This window comes from Phyllobates terribilis, unplaced genomic scaffold, assembly GCF_046119375.1.
Source record: "Phyllobates terribilis strain yellow unplaced genomic scaffold, ASM4611937v1 Scaffold_15__1_contigs__length_34870131, whole genome shotgun sequence".
NCBI lineage: Eukaryota > Metazoa > Chordata > Amphibia > Anura > Dendrobatidae > Phyllobates > Phyllobates terribilis.
In genome coordinates, this window is record NW_027362775.1 from 32,116,287 (window position 1) to 32,129,329 (window position 13,043).

Here is a 13,043-nt window from a genome sequence, read left to right on the forward strand (position 1 = left end):
TTAAGCTACTGCAACCTGCACGTCTCTAACAAGGGGCATTTAAACATTCTTGTTAAGCTACTGCGACCTGCACATCTCTTCCAAGGGGCATTTAAACTGTCTTGTTAAGCTACTGCGACCTCCACTGCTCTTCCAAGGGGCATTTAAACAGTCTTGTTAAACTACTGCGACCTGGACGTGTCTTCCAAGGGGCATTTAAACCGTCTTGTTAAGCTAGTGCGACTTGCACGTCTCTTCCAAGGTGCATTTAAACCATCTTGTTAAGCTACTGTAACCTCCACCACTTTTCCAAGGTGCATTTAAACCGTCTTGTTAAGCTACTGCGACCTGCACGTCTCTTCCATGGGGCATTTAAACCGTCTTGTTAAGCTACTGCGACCTGCACGTCTCTTCCAAGGGGCATTTAAACAGTCTTGTTAAGCTGCTGCGACTTGCATGTCTCTTCCAAGGGGCATTTAAACTGTCTTGTTAAGCTACTGCGACCTCCACCGCTCTTCCAAGGGGCATTTCAACTGTCTTGTTATGCAAATGCGACCTGCACGTCTCTTCCAAGGGGCATTTAAATCGTCTTGGTAAGCTACTGCGACCTGCACGTCTCTTCCAAGGGGCATTTAAACTGTCTTGTTAAGCTACTGCGACCTGCATGTCTCTTCCAAGTGACATTTAAACCATCTTGATAAGCTACTGCGACCTGCACGTCTCTTCCACGGGGCTTTTAAACTGTCTTGTTAAGCTACTGCGACCTCCACCTCTCTTCCAAGGGCGTTTAAACCGTCTTATTAAGCTACTGCGAAGTGCACATCTCTTCAAAGGGGCATTTAAACTGTGTTATTAAGCTACTGCGACCTGCACGTCTCTTCCAAGGGGCATTTAAACTGTCTTGTTAAGCTACTCTACCTCCACCGCTCTTCCAAGGGTCATTTAAACTGTCTTGTTAAGCTACTGCGACCTGCACGTCTCTTCCAAGGGGCATTTAAATCGTCTTGGTAAGCTACTGCGACCTGCAAGCCTCTTCCAAGGGGCATTTAAGCCGTCATGTTAAGCTACTGCGACCTGCACGTCTCTTCCAAGGGGCATTTAAACTGTCTTGTTAAGCTACTGCGACCTCCACCGCTCTTCCAAGGGTCATTTAAACTGTCTTGTTAAGCTACTGCGACCTGCACGTCTCTTAAAAGGGGCATTTAAATTGTCTTGGTAAGCTACTGCGACCTGCAAGCCTCATCCAAGGGGCATTTAAACCATCATGTTAAGCTACTGCGACCTGCGCATCTCTTCAAAAGGGCATTTAAACAGTCTTATTAAGCTACTGCGACCTGCACGTCTCTTCCAAGGGGCATTTAAACCATCTTGTTAAGCTACTGCGATGCGACCTGCACGTCTCTTCCAAGGGGCATTTAAACTGTCTTGTTAAGCAACTGTGACCTGAACGTCTCTTCCAAGGGGCATTTAAATCTTCTTGGTAATCTACTGCGACCTGCACGTCTCTTCCAAGGGGCATTTAAATCTTCTTGGTAATCTACTGCGACCTGCACGTCTCTTCCAAGGGGCATTTAAACTGTCTTGTTAAGCTACTTCGACCTGCACGTCTCTTCCAAGGGGCATTTAAACCGTCTCCTTAAGCTACTGTAACCTCCACCACTTTTCCAAGGGGCAATTAAACCGTCTTGTTAAGCTACTGCGTCCTGCATGTCTCTTTCAAGGGGCATTTAAAATGCTTTGTTAAGCTACTGCGACCTGCACGTCTCTTCCAAGGGGCATTTAAACTGTCTTGTTAAGCTACTGTGACCTGCACATCTCTTCTAAGGGGCATTTAAACCGTCTTGTTAAGCTTCTGCGACCTGCATGTCTCTTCCAAGGGGCATTTAAACCGTCTTGTTAAGCTACTGCGACTTCCACTGCACTTCCAAGGGGCATTTAAACAGTCTTGTGAAGTTACTGCAACCTGCATGTCTCTTTCAAGGGGCATTTAAACTGTCTTGTTAAGCTACTGCGACCTCCACCGCTCTTCCAAGGGGCATTTAAACCATCTTGTTAAGCTACTGCGATCTCCACCTCTCTTCCAAGGGCATTTAAACCATCTTATTAAGCTACTGCGACCTGCACATCTCTTCCAAGGGGCATTCAAACCATCTTATTAAGCTACTGCGACCTGCATGTCTCTTCCAAGGGGCATATAAAACTTCTTGTTAAGCTACTGCGACCGGCACGTCTCTTCCAAGGGGCATTTAAACCGTCTTGTTAAGCTGCTGTGACCTGCATGTCTCTTCCAAGGGGCATTTAAACCATCTTGTTAAGCTACTTCAACCTCCACCGCACTTCCAAGGGGCATTTAAACCGTCTTGTTAAGCTACTGCAACCTGCACGTCTCTTTCAAGGGGCATCTAAACCGTCTTGTTAAGCTACTGCGACCTGCACGTGTCTTCCAAGGGGCATTTAAACCGTCTTGTTAAGCTACTGCGACTTGAACGTCTCTTCCAAGGGGCATTTAAACCGTTTTGTTAAGCAACTGCGACCTGCATGTCTCTACCAAGGGACATTTAAACCGTCTTGTTAAGCTACTGCGACCTGCACGTCTCTACCAAGGGACATTTAAACCGTCTTGTTAAGCTACTGCGACCTGCACGTCTCTTCCAAGGGGCATTTTAACAGTCTAGTTAAGCTGCTGCGACCTGCACGTCTCTTCCAAGGGGCATTTTAACAGTCTAGTTAAGCTGCTGCGACCTGCATGTCTCTTCAAGGGGCATTTAAATCGTCTTGTTAAGCTACTGCGACCTCCACCGCTCTTCCAAGGGGCATTTATACTGTCTTGTTAAGCTACTGCGACCGCCACCGCTCTTGCAAGGGGCATTTAAACCATCTTGTTAAGCTACTACGACCTGCACGTCTCTTCCAAGGGGCATTTAAACTGTCTTGTTAAGCTACTGCGACCTGCACGTCTCTTCTAAGGGGCATGTAAACCGTATTGTTAAGCTACTGCGACTTGCACGTCTCTTCCAAGCGGCATTTAAACCGTCTTGTTAAGCTACTGTAACCTCCACCACTTTTCCAAGGTGCATTTAAACCGTCTTGTTAAGCTACTGCGACCTGCACGTCTCTTCCATGGGGCATTTAAACCGTCTTGTTAAGCTACTGCGACCTGCACGTCTCTTCCAAGGGGCATTTAAACAGTCTTGTAAAGCTGCTGCGACTTGCATGTCTCTTTCAAGGGGCATTTAAACTGTCTTGTTAAGCTACTGCGACCTCCACCGCTCTTCCAAGGGGCATTTAAACTGTCTTGTTAAGCAAATGCGACCTGCACGTCTCTTCCAAGGGGCATTTAAACTATCTTGTTAACCTACTGCGACCTCCACCGCTCTTGCAAGGGGCATTTAAACCATCTTGTTAAGCTACTGCGACCTGCACGTCTCTTCCAAGGGGCATTTAAACTGTCTTGTTAAGCTACTGCGACCTGCACGTCTCTTCTAAGGGGCATTTAAACCGTATTGTTAAGCTACTGCGACTTGCACGTCTCTTCCAAGCGGCATTTAAACCGTCTTGTTAAGCTACTGTAACCTCCACCACTTTTCCAAGGGGCATTTAAACCGTCTTGTTAAGCTACTGCGACCTGCATGTTTCTTTCAAGGGGCATTTAAAATGCTTTGTTAAGCTACTGCGACCTGCACGTCTCTTCCAAGGGGCATTTAAACCGTCTTGTTAAGCTACTGCGAGCTGCACGACTCTTCCAACTGGCATTTCAACCGTCTTGATAAGCTTCTGCGACCTGCATGTCTCTTGCAAGGGGCATTTAAACCGTCTTGTTAAGCTAGTGCGACCTCCACCGCACTTCCAAGGGGCATTTAAACAGTCTTGTGAAGCTACTGCGACCTGCACGTATCTTTCAAGGGGCATTTAAACTGTCTTGTTAAGATACTGCGAACTCCACCGTTCATCCAAGGGGCATTTAAAGTATCTTCTTAAGCTACTGCGACCTGCACGTCTCTTCCAATGGGCATTTAAACTGTCTTGTTAAGCTACGGCGACCTCCACCTCTCTTCCAAGGGGCATTTAAACCATCTTATTAAGCTACTGCGACCTGCACATCTCTTCCAAGGGGGATTTAAACCGTCTTATTAAGCTACTGCGACCTGCACGTCTCTTCCAAGGGGCATTTAAACTGTCTTGTTAAGCTACTGCGACCTCCACCGCTCTTCCAAGGGTCATTTAAACTGTCTTGTTAAGCTACTGCGACCTGCACGTCTCTTCCAAGGGGCATTTAAATCGTCTTGGTAAGCTACTGCCACCTGCACGTCTCTTCCAAGGGGCATTTAAACTGTCTTTTTAAGCTACTGCGACCTTCACCGCTCTTCCAAGGGGCATTTAAACCATCTTGTTAAGCTACTTCGACCTGCACGTCTCGTACAAGGGGCATTTAAACTGTCTTGTTCAGCTACTGCGACCTGCACGTCTCTTCCAAGGGGCATTTAAACTGTCTTGTTAAGCTACTGCGACCTCCACCGCTCTTCCAAGGGGCATTTAAACAGTCTTGTTAAGATACTGCGACCTGCACGTGTCTTCCAAGGGGCATTTAAACCGTCTTGTTAAGCTACTGCGACTTGCACGTCTCTTCCAAGGTGCATTTAAACCGTCTTGTTAAGCTACTGTAACCTCCACCACTTTTCCAAGGTGCATTTAAACCGTCTTGTTAAGCTACTGCGACCTGCACGTCTCTTCCAAGGGGCATTTAAATCGTCTTGGTAAGCTACTGCGACCTGCAGGTCTCTTCCAAGGGGCATTTAAACTGTCTTGTTAAGCTACTGCGACCTCCACCGCTCTTGCAAGGGGCATTTAAACCGTATTGTTAAGCTACTGCGACTTGCACGTCTCTTCCAAGGAGCATTTAAACCGTCTTGTTAAGCTACTGCAACCTCCACCACTTTTCCAAGAGGCATTTAAACCGTCTTGTTAAGCTACTGCGACCTGCATGTCTCTTCCAAGGGGCATTTAAAACGCTTTGTTAAGCTACTGCGACCTGCACGTCTCTTCCAAGGGGCATTTAAACCGTCTTGTTAAGCTACTGCAACCCGCACTTCTCTTCCAAGGGGCATTTAAACCGTCTTGTTTAGCTGCTGCGAACTGCATGTCTCTTCCAAGGGGCATTTAAACCGTCTTGTTAAGCTACTGCTACCTCCACCGCACTTCCAAGGGGCATTTAAACTGTCTTGTTAAACTACTGCGACCTGTACGTCTCTTCCAAGGGGCATTTAAACCGTCTTGTTAAGCTACTGCAACCCGCACGTCTCTTCCAAGGGGCATTTAAACCGTCTTGTTTAGCTGCTGCGAACTGCATGTCTCTTCCAAGGGGCATTTAAACCGTCTTGTTAAGCTACTGCTACCTCCACCGCACTTCCAAGGGGCATTTAAACTGTCTTGTTAAGCTACTGCGACCTGTACGTCTCTTCCAAGGGGCGCTTAAACTGTCTTGTTAAGCTACTGCGACCTCCACCTCTCTTCCAAGGGGCATTTAAACCGTCTTGTTAAGCTACTGCGACCTGCAAGTCTCTTCCAAGGCTTATTTAAACCGTCTTTATAAGCTACTGCGACTTGAACGTCTCTTCCAAGGGGCATTTAAACCGTCTTGTTAAGCTACTGTAACCTCCACCACTTTTCAAAGGGGCATCTAAACCGTCTTGTTAAGGTACTGCGACCTGCACGTCTCTTTCAAGGGGCATTTAAACCGTCTTGTTAAGCTACTGCGACCTGCATGTCTCTTCCAAGGGGCATTTAAACCGTCTTGTTAAGCTACTGCGACCTGCACGTCTCTTCCAAGGGGAATTTAAACCGTCATGTTAAGCTGCTGCGACCTGCATGTCTCTTCCAAGGGGCATTTAAACCGTCTTGTTAATCTACTGCAACCTCCACCGCACTTGCAAGGGGCATTTAAACAGTTTTGTTAAGCTACTGTGACCTGCATGTCTCTTCCAAGGGGCATTTAAACGGTCTTGGTAAGCTACTGCGACCTCAACCACTCTTCCAAGGGGCATTTAAACCGTCTTGTTAAGCTACTGCGACCTCCACCTCTCTTCCAAGGGGCATTTAAACCGTCTTATTAAGCTACTGCGACCTGCACATCTCTTCCTAGGGGCATTTAGACCGGCTTATTAAGCTACTGCGACCTCCACCTCTTATCCAAGGGGCATTTAAACCGTCTTATTAAGCTACTGCGACCTGCACATCTCTTCCAAGGGGCATTTAAATCGTCTTGGTAAGCTACTGCGACCTGCAAGCCTCTTACAAGGGGCATTTAAAACGTCTTGTTAAGCTACTGCGACCTGCACGTCTCTTCCAAGGGGCATTTAAACTGTCTTGTTAAGCTACTGCGACCTTCACCGCTCTTACAAGGGGCATTTAAACCATCTTGTTAAGCTATTGCGACCTGCACGTCTCGTACAAGGTGCATTTAAACTGTCTTGTTACGCTACTGCGACCTGCACGTCTCTTCCAAGGGGCATTTAAACTGTCTTTTTAAGCTACTGCGACCTCCACCGCTCTTCCAAGCAGCATTTGAACCATCTTGTTAAGCTACTGTGACCTGCACGTCTCTTCCAAGGTGCATTTAAACTGTCTTTTTAAGCTACTGCGACCTGCACTTCTCTTCTAAGGGGCATGTAAACCGTCTTGTTAAGCTACTGCTACTTGCACGTCTCTTCCAAGGGGCATTTAAACCGTCTTGTTAAGCTACTGTAAACTCCACCACTTTTCCAAGAGGCATTTAAACCGTCTTGTTATGCTACTGCGACCTGCATGTCTCTTCCAAGGGGCATTTAAAACGCTTTGTTAAGCTACTGCGACCTGCATGTCTCTTCCAAGGGGCATATAAACCATCTTGTTAAGCTGCTGCGACCTGCATGTCACTTCCAAGGTGCATTTAAACCATCTTGTTAAGCTACTGCAACCTCCACCGCACTTGCAAGGGGCATTTAAACCGTCTTGTTAAGCTACTGCGACCTGCACATCTCTTTCAACGGGCATTTAAACTTTCTTGTTAAGCTACTGCGACCTCCACCTCTCTTCCAAGGGGCGTTTAAACCATCTTGTTAAGCTACTGCGACCTGCAAGTCTCTTCCAAGGCGCATTTAAACCGTCTTTTTAAGCTACTTCGACTTGAACGTCTCTTCCAAGGGGTATTTAAACCGTCTTGTTAAGCTACCGTAACCTCCACCACTTTTCCAAGGGGCACCTAAACAGTCTTGTTAAGCTACTGCGACCTCCACGTCTCTTCCAAGGGGCATTTAAACCGTCTTGTTAAGCTACTGCGACTTCCACCTCTCTTCCAAGGGGCATTTAAACCATCTTGTTAAGCTACTGGGACCTGCACGTCTCGTCCAAGGGGCATTTAAACTGTCTCGTTAAGCTACTGCGACCTCCACCGCTCTTCCAAGTGGCATTTAAACCATCTTGTTAAGCTACTGCGACCTGCATGTCTCTTCCAGGGCCATTTAAACCGTCTTGTTAAGCTACTGCGACCTGCACGTCTCTTCCAAGGGGCATTTAAACCATCTTGTTAAGCTACTGCGACCTGCACGTCTCTTCCAAGGGGCTTTTAAACCGTCTTATTAAGCTACTGCGACCTGCACGTCTCTTCGAAGGGGCATTTAAACTGTCTTCTTAAGCTACTGCGACCTCCACCGCTCTTCCAAGGGTCATTTAAACCATCTTGTTAAGCTACTGCGACCTCCACATCTCTTCCAAGGGGCATTTAAACCGTCTTGTTAAGCTCCTGCGACCTGCACGTCCCTTGAAAGGGGCATTTAATCCCTCTTGTTAAGCTACTGCGACCTGCATGTCTCTTCCAAGGGGCATTTAAACCATCTTGCTAAGCTACTGCGACCTCCACCGCTCTTCCAAGGGGCATTTAAACCATCTTGTTAAGCTACTGCGACCTGCACGTCTCTTCCAAGGGGCATTTAAACCGTCTTGGTAAGCTACTGTGACTTGCAAGCCTATCCCAAGGGGCATTTAAACCCTCTTGTTAAGCTACTGCGACCTGCACGTCTCTTCCAAGGGGGATTTAAACTGTCTTGTTAAGCTACTGTGACCTGCACGTCTCGTCCAAGATGCATTTAAACTGTCTCGTTAAGCTACTGCGACCTCCACGTCTCTTCCAAGTGGCATTTAAACCATCTTGTTAAGCTACTGCGACCGGCACGTCTCTTCCAAGGGGCATTTAAACTATCTTGTTACGCTACTGCGACCTGCACGTCTCGTCCAAGGGGCATTTAAACTGTCTCGTTAAGCTACTGCGACCTCCACGTCTCTTCCAAGTGGCATTTAAACCATCTTGTTAAGCTACTGCGACCGGCACGTCTCTTCCAAGGGGCATTTAAACCATCTTGTTAAGCTACTGCGACCTGCACATCTCTTCCAAGGGGCATTTAAACCATCTTGTTAAGCTACTGCGACCTGCACGTCTCTTCTAAGGGGCATTTAAACCGTCTTATTAAGCTACTGCGACCTGCATGTCTCTTCTAAGGGGCATTTAAACTGTCTTGATAAGCTACTGCGACCTCCACCGCTCTTCCAAGGGGCATTTAAACCGTCTCGTTAAGCTACTGCGACCTCCACATCTCTTCCAAGGGGCATTTAAACCGTCTTGTTAAGTTACTGCGACCTGCACGTGTCTTCCGAGGGGCATTTAAACCGTCTTGTTAAGCTACTGCGTCTTGCACGTCTCTTCCAAGGGGCATTTAAACCGTCTTGTTAAGCTATTGTAACCACCACCACTTTTCCAAGGAGCATTTAAACCGTCTTGTTAAGCCACTGCGACCTGCACGTCTCTTCCAAGGGGCATTTAAACCATCTTGTTAAGCTACTGTGACCTGCACGTCTCTTCCAAGGGGCAATTAAACCGTCTTATTAAGCTACTGCGACCTGAACGTCTCTTCCAAGGGGCATTTAAACTGTCTTGTTAAGCTACTGTGACCTCCACCGCTCTTCCAAGGGGCATTTAAGCAGTCTTGTTAAGCTGCTGCGACCTTCACATCTCTTCCAAGGGGCATTTAAATTGTCTTATTAAGCTACTGTAACCTCCACCACTTTTCCAAGGGGCATTTAAACCGTCTTGTTAAGCTACTGCGACCTGCACGTCTCTTCCAAGAGGCATTTAAGCCGTCTTGTTAAGCTACTGCGACCTGCACGTCTCTTCCAAGGTGCATTTAAACTGTCTTTTTAAGCTACTGCGACCTGCACTTCTCTTCTAAGGGGCATGTAAACCGTCTTGTTAAGCTACTGCTACTTGCACGTCTCTTCCAAGGGGCATTTAAACCGTCATGTTAAGCTACTGTAAACTCCACCACTTTTCCAAGAGGCATTTAAACCGTCTTGTTATGCTACTGCGACCTGCATGTCTCTTCCAAGGGGCATTTAAAACGCTTTGTTAAGCTACTGCGACCTGCACGTCTCTTCCAAGGGGCATTTAAACCATCTTGTTAAGCTACTGTGACCTGCACGTCTCTTCCAAGGGGCAATTAAACCGTCTTATTAAGCTACTGCGACCTGAACGTCTCTTCCAAGGGGCATTTAAACTGTCTTGTTAAGCTACTGTGACCTCCACCGCTCTTCCAAGGGGCATTTAAGCAGTCTTGTTAAGCTGCTGCGACCTTCACATCTCTTCCAAGGGGCATTTAAATTGTCTTATTAAGCTACTGTAACCTCCACCACTTTTCCAAGGGGCATTTAAACCGTCTTGTTAAGCTACTGCGACCTGCACGTCTCTTCCAAGAGGCATTTAAGCCGTCTTGTTAAGCTACTGCGACCTGCACGTCTCTTTCAAGGGGCATTTAAACCGTCTTGTTAAGCTACTTCCACCTCCACCTCTCTTCCAAGGGGCATTTTAACCATCTTGTTAAGCTACTGCGACCTGCACGTCTCTTCCAAGGGGGATTTAAACCGTCTTGTTAAGCTACTGCGACCTGCAACTCTCTTCCAAGGTGCATTTAAACCATCTTGTTAAGCTACTGCGACCTGCACGTCTCGTCCAAGGGTCATTTAAACTGTCTCGTTAAGCTACTGCGACCTCCACCGCTCTTCCAAGTGGCATTTAAACCATCTTGTTAAGCTACTGCGATCTGCACGTCTCTTCCAAGGGGCATTTAAACCGTCTTGTTAAGCTACTGCGACCTGCACGTCTCTTCCAAGGGGCATTTAAACTGTCTTGTTAAGCTACTGCGACCTGCACGTCTCTTCCAAGGGGCATTTAAACCGTCTTATTAAGCTATTGTGACCAGCACGTCTCTTCCAAGGGGCATTTAAACTGTCTTGTTAAGCTACTGCGACCTCCACCGCTCTTCCAAGGGGCATTTACACTGTCTTGGTAAGCTACTGCGACCTCCACGTCTCTTCCAAGGGGCATTTAAACCGTCTTGTTAAGCTACTGCGACCTGCACGTGTCTTCCAAGGGGCATTTAAACCGTCTTGTTAAGCTACTGCGACCTCCCCCGCTCTTCCAAGGGTCATTTAAACTGTCTTGTTGAGCTACTGCGACCTGCACGTCTCTTCCAAGGGGCATTTAAATCGTCTTGGTAAGCTACTGCGACCTGCAAGCCTCTTCCAAGGGGCATTTAAAACGTCTTGTTAAGCTCCTGCGACCTGCACGTCTCTTCCAAGGGGCATTTAAACTGTCTTGTTAAGCTACTGCGACCTTACCGCTCTTCTAAGGGGCATTTAAACCATCTTGTTAAGCTACTGCGACCTGCACGTCTCGTACAAGGGGCATTTAAACTGGCTTGTTAAGCTACTGCGACCTGCACGTCTCTTCCAAGGGGCATTTAAACTGTCTTGTTAAGCTACTGCGACCTCCAACGCTCTTCCAAGGGACATTTAAACCATCTTGTTAAGCTACTGTGACCTGCACGTCTCTTCCAAGGGGCATTTAAACTGTCTTGTTAAGCTACTGCGACCTGCACGTCTCTTCTAAGGGGCATTTAAACCGTCTTGTTAAGCTACTGCGACTTGCACATCTCTTCCAAGGGGCAATTAAACCGTCTTGTTAAGCTACTGTAACCTCCACCACTTTTCCAAGAGGCATTTAAAGCGTCTTGTTAAGCTACTGCGACCTGCATGTCTCTTCCAAGGGGCATTTAAAACGCTTTGTTAAGCTACTGCGACCTGGATGTCTCTTCCAAGGGGCATTTAAACCGTCTTGTTAAGCTACTGCGACCTGCACGTCTCTTCCAAGGGGCATTTAATCTGTCTTGTTTAGCTGCTGCGACCTCCACCGCTCTCCCAAGGGGCATTTAAACCGTCTTTTTAAGCTACTGCGACCTGCACGTCTCTTCCAAGGGGCATTTAAACCGTCTTGGTAAGCTACTGCGACCTGCAAGCCTATTCCAAGGGGCATTTAAACCCTCTTCTTAAGCTTCTGCGACCTGCACGTCTCTTCCAAGGGGGATTTAATCCGTCTTGTTAAGATACTGCGAACTGCACGTCTCTTCCAAAGGGCATTTAAACCGTCTTGTCAAGCCACTGCGACCTGCACGTCTCTTCCAAGGGGCATTTAAGCCATCTTGCTAAGCTACTTCCACCTCCACCTCTCTTCCAAGGGGCATTTAAACCATCTTGTTAAGCTACTGCGACCTGCACGTCTCTTCCAAGGGGGATTTAAACCGTCTTGTTAAGCTACTGCGACCTGCACCTCTCTTCCAAGGTGCATTTAAACCATCTTGTTAAGCTACTGCGACCTGCACGTCTCGTCCAAGGGTCATTTAAACTGTCTCGTTAAGCTACTGCGACCTCCACCGCTCTTCCAAGTGGCATTTAAACCATCTTGTTAAGCTACTGCTACCTGCACGTCTCTTCCAAGGGGCATTTAAACCGTCTTGTTAAACTACTGCGACCTGCACGTCTCTTCCAAGGGGCATTTAAACTGTCTTGTTAACCTACTGCGACCTGCACGTCTCTTCCAAGGGGCATTTAAACCGTCTTATTAAGCTATTGTGACCTGCACGTCTCTTCCAAGGGGCATTTAAACTGTCTTGTTAAGCTACTGCGACCTCCACCGCTCTTCCAAGGGGCATTTAAACTGTCTTGTTAAGCTACTGCGACCTCCCCGTCTCTTCCAAGGGGCATTTAAACCGTCTTGTTAAGCTACTGCGACCTGCACGTGTCTTCCAAGGGGCATTTAAACCGTCTTGTTAAGCTACTGCGACTTGCACGTGTCTTCCAAGGGGCATTTAAACCGTCTTGTTAAGATACTGTAACGACCACCACTTTTCCAAGGGGCATTTAAACCGACTTGTTAAGCTACTGCGACCTGCACGTCTCTTCCATGGGGCATTTAAACCATCTTGTTGAGCTACTGCGACCTGCATGTCTGTACCAAGGGACATTTAAACCGTCTTGTTAAGCTACTGCGACCTGCACGTCTCATCCAAGGGGCATTTAAACAGTCTTGATAAGCTGCTGCGACATGCATGTCTCTTCCAAGGGGCATTTAAACTGTCTTGTTAAGCTACTGCGACCTCCACCGCTCTTCCAATGGGCATTTAAACTTTCTTGTTAAGCAACTGCGACCTGCACGTCTCTTCCAAGGGGCATTTAAATAGTCTTGGTAAGCTACTGCGACCTGAACGTCTCTTCCAAGGGGCATTTAAACTGTCTTGTTAAGCTACTGCGACTTGCACGTCTCTTCCAAGGGGCATTTAAACCGTCTTGTTAAGCTACTGTAACCACCACCACTTTTCCAAGGGGCATTTAAACCGTCTTGTTAAGCTACTGCGACCTGCACGTCTCTTCCATGGGGCATTTAAACCGTCTTGTTGAGCTACTGCGACCAGCATGTCTCTACCAAGGGACATTTAAACCGTCTTGTTAAGCTACTGCGACCTGCACGTCTCTTCCAAGGGGCATTTAAACAGTCTTGTTAAGCTGCTGCGACATGCATGTCTCTTCAAAGGGGCATTTAAACTGTCTTGTTAAGCTACTGCGACCTCCACCGCTCTTCCAATGGGCATTTAAACTTTCTTGTTAAGCAACTGCGACCTGCACGTCTCTTCCAAGGGGCATTTAAA